Source organism: Capra hircus, chromosome 12 (assembly GCF_001704415.2).
Source record: "Capra hircus breed San Clemente chromosome 12, ASM170441v1, whole genome shotgun sequence".
Lineage (NCBI taxonomy): Eukaryota > Metazoa > Chordata > Mammalia > Artiodactyla > Bovidae > Capra > Capra hircus.
This window is the reverse complement of record NC_030819.1, coordinates 43,287,547-43,308,119: the sequence shown is the minus strand read 5'-3', so window position 1 is coordinate 43,308,119 and position 20,573 is coordinate 43,287,547.

The window sequence follows — 20,573 nt, the reverse complement described above, 5'->3', positions numbered from 1 at the left end:
GAGGTGAAAAGAGTCAGACATGACTAACCAAATGGAACAGCAGCAGAAGCAGAGATAAAGTCATAAAAAAAAAATTGCCAGTTTGCAAACAAAATATGGAGCAAATATGGCAAAACCATAACTTACAGATTTTGAAAGCAAATCTTATTTTCACCAAGTAAAATATAAGTGCTATTGAATATATTAAAGGCAAACTCTAATTAGATGTGTTGCTCAAATACTTTTAGTTTCCATTTCTGAAAATAATTGGTGTCAGATATATTTTTTAAGCTGTATAAAAGGATTCAAGGGAAAGTGTGGTCTTAATGCAGCCTGATTTGCTCACAGAAACTGCAATTTAGTCTAGATGTAGAAGTAATTGACAGTGAGGCTCTTGGCACATGGAATTACTGGAATTTGAGATTTAAACAACCATAATATTTATGGAAGTTATATAGTCAAAAGTTCTGTCAGCCAGATTGCATAAAAGTGAAAATTTTCAAATTATAAGTTTGGTGGGTGGGTGTGTGTTCAGTGGTGTCTGACTCTTTTCGACGCCATGGACTGTAGTTCACCAGGCTTCTCCGTCTATGGGATTTTTTAGTCAAGACTACTGGAGGGTGTTTCCATTTCCTATTCCAGAGGATACTTCTGACTCAGGGATTGAACTCACATCTCTGGCATCTCCTACATTAACAGGTGGATTCTTTATCATTGCGCCACCTGTAAAGCCACAAGAAGTCTTCCTGTTACATGCATACTAAGTCACTTCAGTCACTCCTTGCAACCCCATGGACTATAGCTCACCAGGCTCCTCTTTCATGGGGTTCTCTGGTCAAGAATACTGGAGTGGATTGCCATGCCCTCCTCTAGGGGGATATTCCCAATCCAGGGATCAAACCCTCATCTCTCATATCTCTTACATCTGGTGCATTGACAGGCGATTCTTTACCATGAGCACCAGCTGGAAAGCCCCTACATGTCAATTAGTCCATCAGCCCCAAATTTCCAAGCATGGGAATCAGGATGTGATAGCCTCTAAAACTCCCAAAAGGCATATTCTTTAATGTTTAAAATTATTTTATTCTTTTTTATTGGAGGATAATTGCTTTACAATATTGTGGTGGTTTCTACCATGCATCAACACACACACACACACACATATATATGTATGTATATTCTGGGAAATTGATTAAAAATAAAAATAAAATAACTTTAACAGAGAATACAGCCAAGCACTCTAGTACAACTTATAGGGGAGGAATGGGGGTGGAAGAAGGCGCATCCTTTACCTCTTGAGCCTCCTTCCACCCCATTCTACCCCTCTAGGTCATCACAGAGTGTTAGGCTGTGTACCCTGTTAAAGCTATTTAACCATTTTTCCAGAATTGTTTAGGTCTATGTTTCAGAAAGAATTTTCCAGAGGGCAGAGGCAACAACTGTGGTAACAAACCTATGCCTAGTGAGGAAATATTTCTTTGGAATATTTGGAATATTTTGGAGTAGGAATACTTTGCAACATTTGCCTAAGAGCAAAAGACTTCTATATGCTTTGTAAGGATACCTGCTCTCCAATATTAAAAGAAGGTAATACTTGTTTTTTTTTTGTTTGTTTGTTTATCTGTTTGTTTGTTTTGGTTTAGAGGATTACAGAAACAGCAGAACAGCGTCAACATTTCATATTTCAAGAACCCGAACTTCAAACTTGATAACCTGATTTTGACAAACATTGTATATTATTATATTTTGTATGCCAGAGAAACTTGAAGAAGACAGATCATGAGAATTTGAATATTGTTTTAATATTTATTTTTTCTACTTCCTTTGGTGGAATATATTCTCTAAACTTTGTCTTTGGGCTCAGTCATGTAATACGTTTTGAATAATGGACACATTAATAAATGTTGAACAAACAAGGACTTAAAATTGTATGACATGTTCTCTTGTATTCCCATCATTGTGAAAATAGGTTTTCCTGAATATGTGCTTCCCTGTCAATTAAAACCCTAGAATGAACACATAGGTAGCAGAACATTTTAGTGGATCTGTGGACTTGAACCATGAACAATAATCACTACAGCCTGAGGCAAAGTGAGACATTTTCAAAATCAGTGATTGAAAGTAAAAATTATTGTTATTTAAATAAATGTTATATCTAAGAAAATTAAGTATACAGTTTCTGCTGTTGCTAAGTCGCTTCAGTCGTGTCCGACTCTGTGCGACCCGATAGACAGCAGCCCACCAGGCTCCTCTGTCTCTGGGATTTTCCAGGCAAGAATACTGGAGTGGGCTGCCATTTCCATCTCCAATGTATGAAAGTGAAAAGCAAAAGTGAAGTCGCTCAGTTGTGCCCAACTCTTAACGACCCCAGGGACTGCAGCCTACCAGGCTCCTCTGTCCATGGGATTTTCCAGGCAAGAGTACTGGAGTGGCTTGCCATTGCTTTCTCCGAAGTATACAGTTAAATATCTTAAAAATTAATTATGTGGTAAAAAGGCAAAATGAGCTTTTTATTTTTCATGAATGTACCTCCATCAAATAGTGTAAAATTTCTCCCGTTAATATGCTCACAAGTTTAGGTTTTTAGGTAAAGACCTCAAAAACATTCCAACCATTTAAAAATTCAAAACAATCACCATCTTAATGAAGTCAGTATAAAAGGAATAGATACATTAATCAATGAGAGTGTTTTCCAGACATGAATCATGCAAGCATAGACAATTGACTCTAGACAAACTAGAAGTTTGAGAGGGTGTATTTTTAATATTATAGCACTTTCTATATATAATTCTAAATCCACTCTCTCTGGATCATGCCCATTCTTCCCTTAAAAGTTGTTTTTCATAATAATATCACAATCTTTATTTAACTTATGGACTGAAATGTGTGTGTTATCAAAACTACATCAAATGTAATTTTTGTTAAAAAAAATTGAAATATTTATTCATATATATGAATGTATGTCATGGTTTTGCATATGTACTGAAGTATCTTGGGAATCTCTCTTTTTATTCTCCTTGCTGGGCTCACCATAAGTTCCTTGAAGCACACTGGATTGACATAAACACCTTTATCATCAGATCCGTTGCTTCTGAAGGTTGGGTGCCAGAATTTCCTCTTTCCCTTTCAGATAGTCTGACAAGTCTTCTCTTCTGGGTCAAAATTGAAAGCATTCTCAGCAACACAAAAAATTGCCAGCAGAGCTTATCTGTTAATAAATGAGTCTTGTTTCTTTCAGGGGAGTGCGTAATTTCCTTGGTTCTGTCTCGTCACAACAAAAATTTGAAGTGAAGGGTGTTAAAAGCCTCAAGACAGACCATGTTTAAGCTCTTGGACAGATCAGTGTTACAGCTCCGTGTTACAGCTCAGTTTTATTTAGAAAATAAAGGAAAATACATCCTTGAGCCATGAGGGCATGCCAATCCAAAAGATTCTAAGAGAAGAGAGAGAGAGATCAGGAGAGAGAGAGAGAGCAAGAGCACATGCACAAGAGAGAGAGACCCTCAGCCTTTTGGCTCCTCTTTTTTTTTTTTTTTTTTTCATCCCTCTGGGCCTGCCGTATGTAAGTTGGGCTAGCCAAGAGTGCCATTTGTTCTACCTGAGGTCCTCACTCTGATCCTTGGACCTTCCTTTGTTCTAGTTTCACGGGCTTTTCCCTTCCTTGTCTTTTAACCACCACCATTCTGGACTCCTTTTCCCTGTTCTAAATACCTAACATTTCTAAAACCAGAAGTGGCTGTGCATATCTGTATGTCTTCTGAATAGATGGAAATCCAAGACATAATCTAATTTTTATTTTTGAGGGGATATCTCAGTTTATCCATGACACTGGATCTCCAAAAATATCCATTCAGTAAAGAAGCCATGTATTTTTATGAAATCTCATTAATGTCATGTAATGAAATGCTGCTTTCTGGATTTCTTATAGGAATAAGGTCATTATTTAGTGGGAAAGTGTGATGTTCTTTCAGATGGTACAGTGATCAATATATTATATCCACAAATTAAAGTGTGTTAAAACCTAGAGGCAAAATGGAGATGTATTACTTTCCTGCTGGGCAAAAGCAAACTACCTCTGTGTAGTCTGGGGAAAGGAAATGAGGAAAGAGAGAATTTCCACATTGATAGTTGATTAAAAACAAAGGAGTTTTATAACTAGTTGTAAAATAAGTGTCTAAAATTTGATCTGTGTTTGACTTCCTCAACTAAGGAGACCACCTATAGATGAACAGCTGAAATTGAATTCACCTCTTGCTTAAACTTAATCCACTTTGGTACTGCAAGGTCACTCTCTCTTAAGCACTAGATTAATAAGTGAAATAAAGGAGATGGAATGTAACCACCTACAATAGTTAACTACTAATCCAACAAAAGGGCATATTGAGATCCAATATTTCACCTGTTCTAAAACAACAAACCTATTGTTTCTCTTGAGTCTAAATCACATGGGGTTGTTTTGTTGACCCGTACCAGTTTTGATTGCTACTTGCTAATCTCATGCACACATTTGTGCTCAGAAGTCCCCAGATGGAATGGTTTAGCTCTTTATCTCATCCTCACATTTATTCCTGCTGGCTCCAGGGCACGTTGTCATGTTTAGTTAGAAGGACAAATTGGGTTAAGGAACCAGTCCTATTGTTCAACTGTTTTTCCAGCTTCAGCTTGCATTCCACTTGCTAGCATGTGCTGCTTTGCTAAGTCACTTCAGTTGTATCTGACTCTGTGACCCTTTGGACTATAGCTCACCAGATTTCTCTGTCCATGGGATTCTCCAAACAAGAATACTGAAATGAATTCAATGCCCTCCTCTAGGGGATCTTCCTGAACCAGAGAATGAACCTGCGTCTTTTATGTCTCCTGCTCTGGCAGATGTGTTCTATACCTCTTGTGGCACCTGGAAAGCCCATTTGGTAGCATATCATTTGTCAAAGCATTACCTGTGTGGAATAGAGTGTTCTGCTCCCAATGCAGCCATTGATGAAATCCACCTGCCGTTATTACTCCTATGTTTGAAGTTCATTATATTGCTAACATTTTTGTATTTATCACAGATGTGTTTTTGGTTTTGGTTTACAAATTGGATGGAATGTAGGGAATACAGAAATTTCCATTTTCTATTTCTCCCTGAATGACCCTCATACTTTGATTCATAGAGCCATTATGAGGATAAGACAAAAGACATTTGTATTTTAACTCTGGCTCATGAATTTGGGAAATGGCATGAGTATGAATTTATCTCACTGGACCCATTATAAGATAGAATTAGGTTAAAATGCCAATTTCCATCTAAATTCCATAAGCCTTAACTCTAACTGGTAGATCACAGATATATCTTATATTCCAGGAATTGGTTCAGAGTCAGTGTTCAATAATTCCTAACAGAGCTGAATAGTTTCTGTTTCCAAGCACGCAGTTCCCATTTTCCCCATTCCAAATGCTGGGAGAAAGATACTGCAAAGACCTGTGTTGTTACTGCAAAATTCTTCCTCAAGTTTACCAGATATGCTTTATTCCAGGGGATTTAGGGCTATCATCTGAGTCATATATCAGAATTGGGTAAAAGCTCCTGACATTTTATTGTGGTAAGCCAAATCAAGCTTTGGTTTACCAGAACTACTATATTTTATAACTAAATAGATAAAGTAAGACTTAACTAATCAGGACTGCCATCTCCATGGTTCTGATTGGTTGATTACGCTTTTACCATCACCAAAGATCTCTGTAGATCAGGTTGTTCTGATTACCATTCTGGCTTTCCTATAATGATAACTATGGAAACCTACTTTATAAGTTAAAAGCAGTGGCTTGACCTGTGACCACAGTATCATAGCATTCCAATTGAAATCAGACAGCTATTTTAATCATAGTGTCTCTCACCTTTACTTTCATTTTAGAAGATGGTCGCCATAGTACTTTGCACTGATGCTGTGCTCTCATCATCAATGTATTCATCAAAGCCATGACAGAAGTAATGCCATAGCTCTCTATCTCTATATTTATTATTCTCCCACTGCCTGTAACTGTATCAGTTCCTCTGAATTTCTGCTTCAATCTCTTTCTCTTGCATTTCTATTGCAAGGCTGTGATTTCTCCCCTTTACTCCAGCTCTCAAGATTTATATATTCACCTTTTACTCTATAACTTGACTTAGATTTCTTGTAAGTGCTTTAAAACATTGCTGAATTTCAATTACATGCCCCATTAAAAAGTGAATGAAAAATAATACCATTGAATTCCAGCTTCTGAAGCAGGCTTAAGATCCGATGCATTATGTTAATTTAGAATTTCCTGTAATTGAAATGTTGGACCCATTTATGACATTATGATGATATTCTTTTATATTTTCAAAATAGTTTTTTCTCTTGACTTTATTATAAAAATTGTCAGATAGAAAAATTGAAATAAAATTTGATAAACACCTCAAACTTGGTATTTTCTCTTGTTTCCTTTCTAATCCACAGTCTCACCTTCATTTAGAAAATGAACCATCAGTCAGTTTTCAGTTCAAAACTAGGATTCATACTTGATTCCTTTCTTTGTTTATATTTGATATCTACTCCCTCTACAAACTCTTGGCTTGATCCTCCAAATATAGTCCTGGCCCAATTAACCCTCAGGAACTCTGAAACTAGTTTCACTTGGACTACTGAAATAGCCTCTGACTAGTCCTCTTACTTTCACACTAGATTCCCTCACACTAAGTCAGAAATGTTTTTGATACATAAATGTAAAATATATCACTATCCATAAGTCTAAAAAATTTAAGCTCCTTGTATTTCCAATTATGGTTCCAAATGATTTAAATATTTCATAACTGACCTCATCTTCATCCTCTTTACCCTTGTTCCTTCCACTCTAGAACAGTGGCCTGAATTCAGAGAGAGGAATCAGGACCCTTTAGTTTAATTCCTAGCTCTGTTTCTTAACTTGCTGTGTAAATTTGAGTATGCTGGTCAATCTAAATAAAGTTCTTATAAAATGAAGGTTTTTTAACAGTTTATTTCTATGGCCTATGTATAAGGAATGAGCAGAATTTTGTTTTCTTTTTTTCAGTTTATAAATGCAAAGATGTATCAAAAAAAGCCCTCATTTTCTTGAAAAAAAGAAAGGGCAAACTGTTTTTGTTTCCTTCTTTCTTTTTTTGTAGAATTTCTACCTTCAGGTAATCCATCAGTAATCACAGTAAATGATCTTCAACTAGGCACAGGGTTTTATCTGCATTATTTATCACACATATTTGCTATGTGTCTTGTGTGTATTCTTCTTTTGGGTTGGCAGGTAAGTGCAAGTCTAGTATGTGATGATCCCACAAAATAATTCCATGGGAATAAGACATTTTAACTAGGCATCCTGATGAAAATTTTTGCAAAGCTAAGAAGATCTGGATGGAAATTTTCACTTCCATGCATTTTTCTTTCAGTCTCTTCTCCCTTCCTTCTGTTCTCTCTCTGTCTTCCAACTTCAATTCCAAACTCTATTCTCAAATCCTCTCACCCATACTGCCTCACATTGGGTATATTAAAATATAAAAACTTTCAACAAACAAAATTACTCTCTGTTTAAAGCCTCATATTTATATTTTTGTTTAGGCTTCTTAAGCACATTTTTATTCTTTCTTTTATTTATTGTTGACTAATGTTTACTTCAGTATTTGATTTTCAATTAAACTTCCTGATTAGTTAATCATGCTGATTAGGGATAATCTCTTTCCAATATTCTCTCATGTAAACACAGAGTAACAGTTCTATTTTCCAATTTGCTTATTTACTGAAGTCTTATTTAAGATAAATGCCATGTTTTTATTTCATATTATGCTATTGAATTAGTTAGCTCTCCAAACAAATGTTAAGTTTTAACTTATTATATTTTTGGAAAAGCTAACAAGACACACAGAACAACTACTTGCAGACGAGTGAATTATTTTTAAGTTTTGTTTAATATACTACTTTTGTACAGTTTTCACAGAGAAAACAACAATACAAGCAAAAGAAAACTAAGCAAAAAATTATCACTTATTCATGGAAATATTTTAAACTCTTACTTAAATGTCTATGGAGAACATGCATACAAATTCAGTTTTAAAAAAGAAAAACAAAATGAATGAGTTTAATGTAGAAAACCAAGCTCATTACAAAATTTATGTCCCATAATTGCACAATGATTAACTGGGGCTGTATAACTCCTTTGTTATATTTACCCTGGCAAGGCCTGCTAGATATTGATTCAACGCAAATATACTTTTCTTATTGGCACATGGCTAGACTGTGCTACCTATCCTCCTTTGCTTTTAGGTGCATAACCAGCTACATGATCTGCAGAAGCCTGTAAAGAATGTATATGCAGAACCACTAATATATATATATATTTATTTATTATTATTATTATTTCAAAATAGAAAGGGCAGGATATTAAACCAAATATGGTCCACTGTAAACATGGGGACCTAAGCAACTGCATAGGTTATATGATTATGAAACAAGTCTTGTGGCCATCTGTGCTTAAATTATTTTTAGAAGAATATAAGCCAAGGTGGTGTGTGCATTACTTGGTTCTGGACTTCAAACCCTGGGTATCCTAACTCTAACTCTAATAACCATAACCCTAATCCATGTGTTTCATCTGACATTATAATCAAATAGTCTATCTGTTTTTGATCAGAGAACATTCTATTTCCTGTCTTTGCTCTACCTTTTTCATATAATTTCTTTTGCATTGAATGTCAGCTCCCCTTTCCTATAACACTGAACTTCTATTCTTACTTCAAGACCTTTTTCAAATGTCATGTCCTTTGAAAACTCCAGCTCATCAAACAGTCTCTCACAGTTCTTTCTCCACAGCATGATATATAGGCCTCTTATAAAACACTGCTTACTTGAAATTACAATTACATTTGTCTTCTGGACTATGAGCTCTCAATAGACTGAGTATCATTCTTATTAACTTTTGTATCCCCTTGACCTAGCACATAAATATGAAATGTTTAACAGCTGTACTACAGCTGAATTATTGTATAAATAAGTAGCAAGTATAAAGTCCTTTGATATTATCTTATGCTTTCTTTAATATCTCAAATATAAAACAATAGAGATGTTTTTTCTTCCCCCTCCAAAAATGTCCATTTGTTACATTCTAGGACAATTTGCAGAAATTTAATTCTCTAAACAACTTTATTTTATAGTGCTTTATTAAGTAGAAAACTGAGAAGACAATTATATTTTTATAGTAAGGTTAAGGAAGAAAAATAATAATGCATTAAGTATTTTTCAAGTCCAATAAATCCTGGCATAAAAGTTCATTTAATGCACTGACATTTCATTCACATAAACAATAAGCATGGGCAATTATAAAATGTTGAATTTGTGAGTTCAGCATGTGGGAATGTTCAATTATACAGTGTGTAATAGACCATACCTCTTATACTCCCTTTCTGGCAGGATTTTTTTCAAGAAAATGATTAAAAATAACTGATAGAAACATGTTTATGTTGGAAATCACTTGAATTTAACACTCATGGGCCTTTTTACATTTTATGTGCTGTTGTAAATATGTACAACTTGATGTGTCATTTTGGTATTAAATATAGTTCAGAACAAGATAACATACATGTCACAAGATAATACAAAACAGTGAAAAGAACAAGACTGTAGGGTTATAGATACTGTTTGCTTTTTTTCTCTGCCAGTGTGTAGTTGGCTTATGACTTGCCAACAAAGGTCCGTCTAGTCAAGGCTATGGTTTTTCCAGTAGTCGTGTATGAATGTGAGAGTTGGACTGTGAAGAAAGCTGAGCATTGAAAAATTGATGCTTTTGAACTGTGGTGTTGGAGAAGACTTTTGAGCGTCCCTTGGACTGCGAGGGGATCCAACCAGACCATTCTGAAGGAGATCAGTCCTGGGTATTCTTTGGAAGGAATGATGCTAAAGCTGAAACTCCAGTACTTTGGCCACCTCATGCGAAGAGCTGACTCATTGGAAAAGACTCTGATGCTGGGAGGGATTGGGGACAGGAGGAAAAGGGGACAACAGAGGAGAAGGTGGCTGGATGGCATCACCGACTTGATGGACGTGAGTTTGAGTGAACTCTGGGTGTTGGTGATGGACAGGGAGGCCTGGCGTGCTGCGATTCATGGGGTCGCAAAGAGTAGGACATGACTGAGTGACTGAACTAAACTGAACTATGAGTTAAACTTCAGCCTTCTCAGCTATAACTTAAGTAGGCTGTGTCACACAATTTCTAGGAGAGAAATTTTAAAATCATGTACCATCAAAATGGGAATAAATTTCAGGATAAATATATGTATGTCTTTTTTTTTCCCTTTATGAAAACATTCCATATATTTAAGATTTTTTAAATAGAAATTCAGTCATACAAAAAGAATAGGTTGTGTTCTTTCACATTTTTTAGAGACTAGATTTTTCTATTTTTTCATTACTAGTTTTATTACCAAAAGTGATTTGATTTTCTAAATGTTATTCAGAGAGAAAATATTTTCCTTTTAATAAAAATTTAAATACACACAAAACTTTAGAGTCAAATTATTAACATCCATTAAAGTCATGATTATTCAAATATAACAGAAACCAGTTAGCTGTTGACAAAATACAGATTGCATTCCTTCTGAACTCTGAGCTGAACTCCTTTCCTGAGTTTTCCTTGCAGTTAATGGTGGAGATAACATAGAGCTATAGCCAATGGCTGTAGGCAGAATTTATCCACCAATTTCAGGAATGACAACTTAAAACTTCTTTTTTTTTTTTTTTTTTTTCCAATTGCCAGAGAGTTTTAATGACAAGGGATGTGTGGGTAGAACTAGCTTGGAATGACACAATTCCTGTTATCCTAAATGAATCACTGCCCTGCCACCACCAATCATTTTTCTACCTAAGGGATAAGAAAATTTGTGTTAACCTTGTGAGATATCAAGTTTTATTAGTTACAAAATCCCCTTACCTAATTCACATTGATGCACTTCAAAGAACAACTTGTAGATCCATGTATTTATGATGCAAAATTATACCATCTTTTATGCTTTGCAGAAGCAGAATTAAATTGTATTGTATTTTATCATCTTTTAGTGTAGATTATTAAATATCTTTTATTGAGCAGAAAACTATAAGTATATCATATATGATATATTATGTCACATGACTTATTCATATATTACATATTTTACATTAGTGAAAACATTATTTTCCCAAAATGTCAGTGTATGTGAAGTGTACTTTAGAAAAGACTATTTTTTTTTCATTTTTATTTCATTCTATTTTTTTAGTTTCTTAAAAATATGTTACTATGTCATTTTTACTTTCTCTTTTGTTATTATTGTACATTATCTTTCCAGGTCATGCTAGTGGTAAAGAACAATGCAGGAGACACGAGAGATGTGGGTTCAATCCCTGTGTTGGGAAGATCCCCTGTAGAAGGAAATGGCAACTCACTCCAGGATTCTTACCTGGAGAATCCCATGGAGAGAGGAGCCTAGTGAGCTACAGTCCATTAGGTCACAAAGAGTTGGACACAACTGAAGTGACAGCACAGCACAGAACATTGTTTTGCAGTTTTAATATTTATTTGTAACATGAGTTTGCTTAAATATATGTATATAAAGTTACAGTAGGAGAACATCATCAGACAAACTTATATAACATATTTTACATGCTTACAGAACATAAAATAAATGTTTTCTATCACCTTTTTTAGCTTTTATTGAAAGACTATGGCTCAGACAATTTGAAACTTTTTTTTTTTAATTTTTATAATACAAATAGAAGCTTAGGGATGTTTATTAAACACTATCCTAGCAGAGAACTCTGGTTATGTGATTCCTTGCCTAGTGCCTAAGAATTAGTAAGTTAAAAAAGTAATTTCAGAATTGAGTTTCAAGAAGGAGGAGACAAAGCTATACCTATTGCTGTTTAATGTTGATATTTGACAGAAAGCAACAAAATTCTGTAAAAAAACTGTACTCTAACTAAAAAATATTTTTATGCTTAAATATATTTCATTTCTAAAATTGATTGTTACTACATTGAAAACACTTAAAATCACTTAAAGTGATGCCAGTTCAGTGGATGAAGGATAATTGTTTCAAAAAACGATGGTGTGATAATTGGACATCAAAAAACAAACACCTCAAATGCAACTTCACACATTATAAAATTATTAACTCAAAATACATCACAGGCCAAAATGCAAAACAATAAAATGTTTAGGAAAAAAAAGGGGGGTGGGGGAAAGAGTCTTCAGCATCTAGGGCCAGGCAGTATTCTTAGACTTGACACCAAGATCAAGATAAAATAGATCTTATCAAACTACAAACATTTGCTTTGTGAAATACTCTGCTTAGAGAAGGAAAAGATAAATGATACATTGGGAATACATATTTGCAAACCATATACCAGACAAAGGATTAATATCTGGACTATAAAAAGAAATTTCAAAGCTTAGTAGTAAAAGCAACAAGCAATACATTAAGTGAAAAAGTAAGTTATATGAACATATATTTCACCAAAGTGGATTTATAGATTGCAAACAACTATATGAAAAGATATTCAACTTCATTACCCACCAGAAAATATGAATTGAAGCCACAGTGAGCTTCCAATACACATCTGTAACAATGGTTACAATAAAAATAATAGCTACAACAAATGCTGGTAAAGATGTGAAGAAACAGGTTTCCTCATGTTTTGCTGGTAGGAATTTGAAATGGTAAAAAGATAATTCAGAGGATGGGAGAAAATATTCACAAACAGTGTAACTGGCAAATTTAGTCTTCAAAATTTATGAATAACTCATGTGGCTCAATATATATTAAAAAAATACACAATCAAAATATGGATAGAAGGCCAAATAGACATTGCTCCAAAGAAGACATACAGATGGCCAAGCGGTATACCAAGATGCTAATATAATAGTGATCAGAATAGCATATAATAGTGATGCTATTCAACATCACTATTAGACACATGTGAGTCAAAACTGCAATGAGATATCACCTCACACCAGTCAGAATGACTGTCATAAAAATTTCACAAACAGTAAAAGCCAGAGATGGTGTGAAGAAAATGGAACTCTCCTACACTGTTGATGGGAATATAAATTGGTATAGTCACTGTGGAGAGCAGCATGGAGGTTCCTTAAGAAACTAAAATTAAAGCTATCGTAAGATTTAGCAATCATGCTTCTGGGCATAAATCCAGAGAAAAACATGGGTGGAAAAAATACATGCACCCTTGTGTTCCTTGGAATATGGTTCATAATAGCCAACACACAGAATCAACGTAAATGTCCCCTGACAGATGAATGGATAAAGAAGATGTACATATATACAATGGAATACTTCTCAGCCATTAAAAATAATAAAATAATGTTATTTGTAGTAAAATGAATGAACTTGAAGATTATCATACTAAGTGAAATAAGTCAGAGGATGACAGATATTATATTATATTGATTATATGTACAAACTGAAAAATCACAAATGAACTTATCTATAAAATAGAAACAGATTCATAAAGAATGAATTTATGGGTATCAGGGTGGGAAAGAGTGATAGATTGGGAGTTTGGGATTGACATGTACAAACTACTATATTTAAAATTAATAACCAACAAGGAGCTACTGTAAAATAAAATAAAAAGTGATTCTCAGAATATGCATAAAAAAGAAAAATAATATGGTACACTCTGGACAACAGTTCAATAATTTTTTACAAAACTAAATATACAACGACCATAAAACCTAGGAATTGCATTCTTGGGCATTTATCCTAGAGAAATTAAACTTATTTTCACATAAAAAATCTGTACAGAAATATTCATAGTACTAATAATCCAGATGTCCTTCAAGAAATGAAGGTATAACTATACCATGCTATACATATCCATGAGTAACTCCTCAGGAATAAAAACCACACATGGTTATTACACAAAATGCCTTGGCAAAATTCAGTTGATGTAATCCATCACACGTGTGTGTGTATACATGCTTTAATTTTTAATTCCTTACATATTATTTCTTTTTCTACATGATCATTTTTAATCATAAAATTTCTATAGTATTACTCCTGGTTTTATTCTCTAGAATGAAAATTGTTACTATTATGAAATTACACTTTTAACTATTAATATATTTCAAATTATCTATTACATATTTACACATTATATATATTAATATAATATTACATATAACACATATATGGGCTTCCCAGTGGCTCAATGGTAAAGAATCTGCCTGCCAATGCAGGATATGCAGATACAATCCTTGAATAAGGAAGATTCCTTATAGAAGAAAATGGTAACCTGCTCCAGTATTCTTGCCTGAGAAATCTATGGACAGAGGAGCCTGTTGGCCTACAGTCCATAGGATTCCAAAAGAGTCAGACACGACTTAGTGACTAAATAAAAACTAACACATATATTGTTTATTTTGGTCAGTCACTCAGTTATGTTCGACTCTTTGCAATCCCATGGAATACAGCCCACCAGACTTCCCTATCCCTCACTCTCTCCCAGAGTTTCCTCAAACTTGTGTCCAGTGAATTGGTGATGCCACACAACCACCTCATCCACTGTCATCCCCTTTTCCTCCTGCCCTCAATCTTTCCCACATCAGAGTTTTTTTCCAGTGAGTCAGCTCTTTGCACCAGGTAGCCAAAATGTTGTAGCTTCACCTTCAGTATCAGTCCTTCCATTGAATATTCAGGTTTGATTTCCTTTAGTATTGACTGGTTTGACCTTCTTGCTGTACAAGGAACTCAAGAGTTTGCCTGTATAGCAATTAAGATAATATAAATTTAAATTTATTGGCACTTCTGAGAATATGCCATTCATTGTGAAGTTTTAAAACATTACTGGTGCTAAGTCGCTTCAATCGTGTCTGACTCTGTGTGACCCCAGAGACAGCAGCCCATCAGGCTCCCCCGTCCCTGGGATTCTCCAGGCAAGAACATTGGAGTGGGTTGCCATTTCCTTCTCCAATGCATGAAATTCAGAAGTGAAAGTGAAGTCGTTCAGTAGTGTCCAACTCCTAGCAACCCCATGGACTGCAGCCTACCAGACTCCTCCATCCATGGGATTTTCCAGGCAACAGTACTGGAGTGGGTTGTCATTGCCTACTAAGTTATATCAAAAATTGTATTTTCAAGCTTGAAAATGCATTATTTCTGAATGTATGTGTGGTACTTGGTCACTTCAATCATGTCCAACCCTTTGTGGCCCCATGGACTGTAGCCTGTCATGTTCCTCTGTCTATGGGATTCTCCAGGTGAGAATACTGGAGTGGGTTGCCATGACCTCTTCCAGGGGATCTTCTAGACCCAGGGATTGAACCTGCATCTCCTTCCTGCATTGCAAGTGGATTATGTACCACTGAGCCACGAAGCCCTGTTTCTGCATATTCAAGACACAAAGTTTCTCACAATGTATTTATAAAGAAATCCATCCTTAACATAAATTCCACAGACACACAGTGAAATTACAATGTTATAATAAAGAGGTGGAGGAAGCTAATTCCTTCTTCCCCAAATAGTGATCATTCTGCAAATCCCAAATTTGAATGCTGATAAACTATTTTTTGACACTACTAGTTAACACTTTAAAGAATCCCTAGGTGGTGTGTGTGGTAAAGAGCCCACCTGTCAATGCAGAAGACATAAGAGATATAGATTTGATTCTTGGATCAGGAAGATTCTCTGGAGTAGGACATGGAAACCCACTCCATTATTCTTAGTTGGAGAATCCCATGGACAGAAGAGCCTTTTGGGTCACAGTCCATAGGGTCTCAAAGAGTCAGACACAACTGAAGTGACTTAGCATGCATGCATTTAATACTCTAAATTTCTAGGAAAAAAATAAAGCACTTGGGCTAAGTTTAAAGTGTATCCTTTTTGACCTTCTTTCATGTAGTACTGGTGGGGGAAGTATCCCAAAGCAATCTAAAAATTCAATTCAATCCTTACCAATGGCATTTTTCAAAGATTTAGAATAAAAAATTTCACAGTGGCTACCAGTTAACTTCAGTCGCTCAGTCGTGTCCAATGCTTTGCAACCCCATGAATTGCAGCATGCAAGGCCTCCCTCCCTGTCCATCACCAACTCCTGGGTTCACTCAGACTCACATCCATTGAGTCAGTGATACCATCCAGCCATCTCATCCTTGGTTGTCCCCTTCTCCTCCTGCCCCCAATCCCTCCCAGCTTCAGTCTTTTCCAATGAGTCAACTCTTCTCATGAGGTAGCTAAAGTACTGGAGTTTCAGCTTTAGCATAATTACTTCCAAAGAAATCCCAGGGCTAATCTCCTTCAGAATGGACTGGTTGGATCTCCTTGCAGTCCAAGGGACTCTCAAGAGTCTTCTCCAACACCACAGTTCAAATGCACCAATTCTTCGGCATTCAGCTTTCTTCACCGTCCAACTCTCACATACATACATGATTACTGGAAAAACCATAGCCTTGACTAGACGGACCTTTTTTGGCAAAGTAATGTCTCTGCTTTTCAATATGCTATCTAGGTTGGTCATAACTTTTTTCCCAAGGTGTGAGCGTCTTTTAATTTCATGGCTGCAGTCACCATCTGCAGTGATTTTGGAGCCCCCCAAAATAAAGTCTGACACTGTCTCCACTGTTTCCCCATCTATTTCTCATGAAGTGATGGGACCAGATGCCATGATCTTCGTTTTCAAAATGTTGAGCTTTGAGCCAAGTTTTTCACTCTCCACTTTCACTTTCATCCAGAGGCTTTTTAGTTCCTCCTCATTTTCTGCCATAAGGGTAGTGTCATGTGCATATCTGAGGTTATTGAGATTTCTTCTGGCAATCTTGATTCCAGCTTGTGCTTCTTCCAGCCCAGCATTTCTCATGATGTGCTCTGCATATAAGTTAAATAAGCAGGGTGACAATATACAACCTTGACATACTCCTTTTCCTATTTGGAACCAGTCTGTTGTTCCATGTCCAGTTCTAACTGTTGCTTCCTGACCTGCATACAGATTTCTCAAGAGGCAGGTCAGATAGTCTGATATGCCCATGTCTTTCAGAATTTTCCACAGTTTCTTGTGATCCACACAGTCAAAGTATTTGGCATAGTCAATAAAGCAGAAATAGATATTTTTCTGGAAAGTGAAATCGCTCAGTCATGTCTGACTCTTTGCGACCCGTGGACTGTAGCCCACCAAGCTCTTCCATCCATGGGATTCTCCAGGCAAGAATACTGGAGTGGGTTGTCATTTCCTTCTCCAGGGGATCTTCCTGAACCAGGGATCGAACCCAGGTCACCCACATTGCAAATAGAAATACAGTCTCTCAGAAAACCTCCTATGGTGACACAGAACTTCAGATCCAAGTACTAATATCAAAGATTTCAAGGGAGGAAAGGAAGCCAGGTTGAAAGAAGAAAGGGGAGGAGGCAGGAGGAGGAGGGGGGAAAAAGAGGTGGACTTACAGACGTCTCCTACCACCTACAGATACCCAGGCGTTATGGGACTTTTCCCTGGGCCTCCAGAGAAGGGAGGACTGGAACTCGGCCATACCAGAAATCAGACCAGACCAGAACCAGAATTCGAGTTCTCTCCCAAGAGAAGGTGATCAGTCTCCAGTCCTCAGCTGAGGGACCTTGAAGGCTGAGGGCCCTTTGACTAGATTCCTGCATCCAGGACAAGGGGACTAGAAAAATGGAGGAGGATAGGAAGGGTTAAGGAGAGGAAAGAGAGAGGGAAGAGGAGAGAGGTCAATAAAGTCTTTTGTTCCTTACCAGTCGGGGCACTTTGCCCAGTTGTCCACGTCAGGAGGAGACCAGAGACAAAAGGGGCCCAGTTGCAGCCACTCGATCTGGTCCATTGGCAGGCAAGCTGGCCCCTGAGTACGCCGAGTGGTCAGGATGTCAGTGAAGAAGAGCCCCCTCCAGAGTCACCATTTGTTGCAGGAAGACAGACCATTTCCATGGGCCAAAACTGAGCTCTTGTCTAAACACTCAGAATTGAATTGTCTGAGGAGACACATGTGCTGACAAAGCAAGAGATTTTATTGGGAAAGGGCACATGGGTGGAGGGCAGTAAGGTAAAGGAACCCAGGAGAACAACTCTGCCGCGTGGCTCACAGTCTTGGGTTTGATTTTTTATTTTTGTTTTTTGGAACTCTCTTGCTTTTTTTGATGATCCAGCGGATGTTGGCAATTTGATCTCTGGTTCCTCCACCTTTTCTAAAACCAGCTTGAACATCTGGATGTTCACAGTTCATGGATTGCTGAAACCTGGCTTGGAGAATTGTAAGCCTTACTTTACTAGCATATGAGATGAGTGCAATTGTATGGTAGTTTGAGTATTCTTTGGCATAGCCATTCTTTGGAATTGGAATGAAAACTGAACTTTCCAGTCCTATGGCCACCGCTGAGTTTTCAAAATTTGCTGGCATATTGAGTGCAGCACTTTCACAGCATTATCTTTCAGGATTTGAACTAGCTCTACTGAAATTCCATCACCTCCACTAGCTTTGTTCATAGTAATGTTTTCTAAGGCCCACTTGACTTCACATTCCAGGATGTCTGGCTCTAGATGAGTGATCACACCATCGTGATTATCTGGGTCATGAAGATCTTTTTTGTACAGTTCTTCTGTGTATTCTTGCCACCTCTTCTTAACATCTTCTGCTTGTGTTAGGTCCAGACCATTTCTGTCCTTTATCGAGCCCATCTTTGCATGAATTGTTCCCTTGGTATCTCTAATTTTCTTGAAAAGATCTCTAGTCCTTCACATTCTGTTGTATTCATGTATTTCTTTGCATTGATCACTGAGGAAGTCTTATCTCTTCTTGCTATTCTTTGGAACTCTGTGTTCAGATGCTTATATCTTTCCTTTTCTCCTTTGCTTTTCTCTTCTCTTCATTGCACAACTATTTGTAAGGCCTCCCCAGACCACCTTTTTGCTTTCTTGCATTTCTTTTCTATGGGAATGGTCTTGATCCCTGTCTCCTATACAATGTCAAGAACCTCAGTCCATAGTTCATCAGGCACTCTATCTATCAGATGTAGTCCCTTAAATCTATTTCTCTCTTCCACTGTGTAATAATAAGGGATTTGATTTAGGTCATACCTCAATGGTCTAATGATTTTCCTTACTTTCTTCAATTTAAGTCTGAATTTGGCGAAAAGAAATTCATGATCTGAGCCACAGTCAGCTCTTGGTCATGTTTTTCTTGTCTGTATAGAGCTTATCTATCTTTGGCTGCAAAGAATATAATCAATCTGATTTTGGAGTTGACCATCTGGTGATGTCCATGTGTAGAGTCTTCTCTTGTGTTGTTGGAAAATGCTATGACCAGTTATTTTCTTGGCAAAACTCTATTAGTCTTTGCCCTGCTTCATTCCACATTCCAAGGCCAAATTTGCCTGTTACTCCAGGTGTTTCTTGACTTCCTACTTTTGCATTCCAGTCCCCTATAATGAAAAGGACATCTGTTTTGGGTGTTAGTTCTAAAAGGTCTTGTAGGTCATCATATTACCATTCAACTTCTTCAGCGTTACTGGTTGAGGCATAGACTTGGATCATAGAGATATTGAATAATTTGCCTTGGAAACGAATAGAGACCAGTCTGTCGTTTTTGAGATTGCATCCAAGTACTGCACTTCAGACTCTTTTGTTGACCGTGATGGCTACTCCATTTCTTCTGAGGGATTCCTGCCCACAGCAGTAGAAATAATGGTCATCTGAGTTAAATTCACCCATTCCAGTTCATTTTAATTTGTTGATTCCTAGAATGTCGACGTGCACTCTTGCCATCTCTTGTTTGACCACTTCCAATTTCCTTTGATTCATGGACCTGACATTCCAGGTTCCATGCAATATTGCTCTTTACAGAATCGGACCTTGCTTCTATCACCAGTCACATCCACAACTGGGTATTGTTTTTGCTTTGGCTCCATCCCTTCATTCTTTCTGGAGTTATTTCTCCACTAATCTCCAGTCGCATATTGGGGTCCTACTGACCTGGGGAGTTCCTCTTTCAGTATCCTATCATTTTTCCTTTTCATACTGTTCATGGGTTCTTAAGGCAAGAATACTGAAGTGGTTTGCCATTCCCTTTTCCAGTGGACCACATTCTGTCAATGGGTATAGAAATGCAAAAGATACTGAATAGCCAATGGGACCTTAAGAAAGAAAAATGAGGCTGGAGGAATCAGGTTCCCAGACTTCAGACTATAGTACAAAGCTGTAGTAATTAAAACAGTATGTTACTGGCACAAAAACAGAAAATAGATCAATGTAACAAGTTGGAAAGTACAGAGATACACCCATGAACCTATGGTCATTGACTCTATGATAAAGGAAATAAGAATATACAATGGAGAAGAGACAGTCTCTTCAATAATTGGTACTGGGAAAATTGAACAGATTTCAAGTAAAATAATGAAATTAGAACACTCCTTAACATACACACACACAAAAAAAAATACTCAAAATAGATTAAAAACATTAATGTAAGGTTAGATGCTACAAATATCTAGAAGAAATGATAGGGTGAACACTTTGACATAAATCACAGCAAGATTTTTTTTTTTAATCTACTTCTTAGAGTAAGGAAAATTAAAACAAAAGTCA